The sequence below is a fragment of the Palaemon carinicauda genome, chromosome 27, assembly GCF_036898095.1.
Source record: "Palaemon carinicauda isolate YSFRI2023 chromosome 27, ASM3689809v2, whole genome shotgun sequence".
Taxonomy (NCBI): Eukaryota; Metazoa; Arthropoda; class Malacostraca; order Decapoda; family Palaemonidae; genus Palaemon; species Palaemon carinicauda.
The window spans coordinates 49,000,622-49,003,121 of record NC_090751.1 but is presented as its reverse complement, the minus strand read 5'-3'; the positions used below and the strand labels follow the sequence as shown (position 1 = coordinate 49,003,121).

The 2,500-nt window shown below is 42.8% G+C and overlaps 1 protein-coding gene across 1 annotated transcript in view; it reads left to right on the top strand.

The window, feature by feature from the left end:
• LOC137621191 (uncharacterized) overlaps positions 1 to 2,500 on the top strand; it is a 149,016-nt gene that overhangs the window by 44,834 nt on the left and 101,682 nt on the right. The window lies entirely within an intron of this gene.

Below are 2,500 nucleotides of genomic sequence, written 5' to 3'. Positions count from 1 at the left end.
CTGCCTCTTTTGTTATTTTTTATTTTTAAATTTTTTTTTAGATTTTTTTTGTTCTATATTTTTTTTTCTCCCGTTTCTCCTCTTCCTTATTTGCTGATTTATTTTATTGTTTTTTTACGATTATTATAATTTTTTCTGCTACTGATCTAAATGCCCTTCCATTTGCACCTTGGTACAGGTCTTCTCCCTCTCCAGTATTGGACAGTGCTCTCACAATCCCTCTCGCTCCTCATTTTTAATGATTTCCAGACATATCTTCCTCAAAAAAGATCCAGCCTTTTGCCCAGCCTAATTTCCTTTGTCCACCCAATAAGGACCTGACTGCATACTAGAAGAATTTCCGCTCTTTCCCTCTGCAGAGCCAGTCTTCTAGGTTATTCCCCCAGAACCACCCGAAGGTTAGTATCCGAAAGAATAGATCTAGATATCTGACCATTTGTTCACCTGACGAAGCCCCTGTACGACTGCACCAGGGAACACAGCATACTAGAAAAAGCGGAGATTTTTCCCTCTGCAGAGCAAGTCCTTCAGGGTATTCCCCATATCCTTTGAGCTGGGTAATTGAGCACTTGCTGGAAACTTCCTTCAAATCCGGCATCTAAGTCAGAAGCTGTTTCAACTTGTCTCTTATTAGCTCTAACCTACATCGAAGACTCTCAGCGCAAATTCGTAGATATCAAGGAGAATCCGCTACTCCGGATATTAAAGTTTTACTCCTCCTCTTCTTGCTCAAAGACCTCCTCCTCCTCCTCGCCTTCGTCCTCGTATTCTTCATCGAATTCTTCCTCCTCCTCCTCCTCGCCTTCGTCCTCGTATTCTTCATCGAATTCTTCCTCCTCCTCCTCCTCGCCTTCGTCCTCGTATTCTTCATCGAATTCTTCCTCCTCCTCCTCGCCTTCGTTCTCGTATTCTTCATCGAATTCTTCCTCCTCCTCCTCGCCTTCGTTCTCGTATTCTTCATCGAATTCTTCCTCCTCCTCCTCGCCTTCGTCCTCATATTCTTCATCGAATTCTTCCTCATCGAATTCTTTCTCCTCCTCCTCGCCTTCGTCCTCGTATTCTTCATCGAATTCTTCCTCCTCCTCCTCGCCTTCGTCCTCGTATTCTTCATCGAATTCTTCCTCTTCTTCATAACTTGAATATTCTTCATATGAATATTCCATGAACATCTTATCCTCATCATTTAGAATCCGATAAACATCATCAGAGTCTAAACCATACATCTCATTAATTAGATTCTGATAATCATCATTAGAGTGAAAATAATATTCCTCATCCGACCCCTCATAAACATCGTAATCATATTCCTCATCCGAACCATCCCATTCATCCGATTCATCTTCATCCAACCATTCCTGCATCTTGGGATTTTCGAAAAGTTGCTCTGCAAAATCTTCGACAAATTTTCTGACTTCGTCGTATTCCTTCCTCATCTCGTTGTCGGTTAAAAGATCTTTTGCGTAGTTGATCTGTTGCATGATCTCATGTACTTCCCGTTGGTCTATGTCAGACCCATGGCACTTGTCAGGATGGTACTTGAGTGCCATTTTCCTGTAGGCTTTTTCTATTTCCTTCTGGGAAGCGTCTGTTTTAACACCGATGGTTTGGAAAGGACATCCCATTCTTTCCATTCTTTCCAATGCTTCGGCATAGAATACCAGATCTTCTTCTAGCTGTTCCTCTTCGTCCAGTTGCTCAAATAGAGCAATTGCATCTCTGTATTTTCCATCTAATAAGTAGCATAGACCTAGTTTTAACCTAGAGTCCACATCTGTCTCGTCAATAGCAAGAGCACTCAGGAAACATTCACGAGCTTCTTCCAGCCGTCGAAGCTTGCACAAGATATTCCCTTTCAATTGAAGCAGTTCTGCTCGAGCCCAGGGGAAGAAGGACTCTAGCTTCTGACAGCGTGAAATTGTTTCCAAGACAACATCAAATTCCGAGTTGTCTATCATTGAGGGAATTGTATTCCATAAGACCTGTCGCTGCAGGAACTCCCGTCCTTTGAGTGCCCTAGGATGATTTGGGCATCCCTTCAGAACGTCGTCCAAGATCCTTTCAGCTTCTTCAAAGTTACAGTGACTTGCACAAAGTATGGCAGATTCCACTTTTACATCCGAGTTTTCTTTGTGTTCATCTGGCAGTTCATCTAAAACGTTCTGGGCCTCATCCCATCTGCCCAGTGCCATCAAACATCTGATCTCCTTCGCGCGGCATTCCGTCACGTCGTCAAAATCTTCAAGGACAACTCTTAGGAAAACCAACGCCGAATCAAAGTCTTGTTTGTGTATACACCGATCCATCTCAGATTCCAGGACGTTTCGACGAGTTACTGGTCTTTCCTCTTCTGCTGCTTCCGTTTGTTCTTCCAGCTTTTTGGATAAGTCATTGGATTCTCGAATTTCCAGATCTCTTTTATTCAGCTTTTCCTGAAGTTCGTCAATCCGCCTTTCGAGTTCAGTCATCTTGTTCGTCAATTCATTCCGTAATATTTCATTTT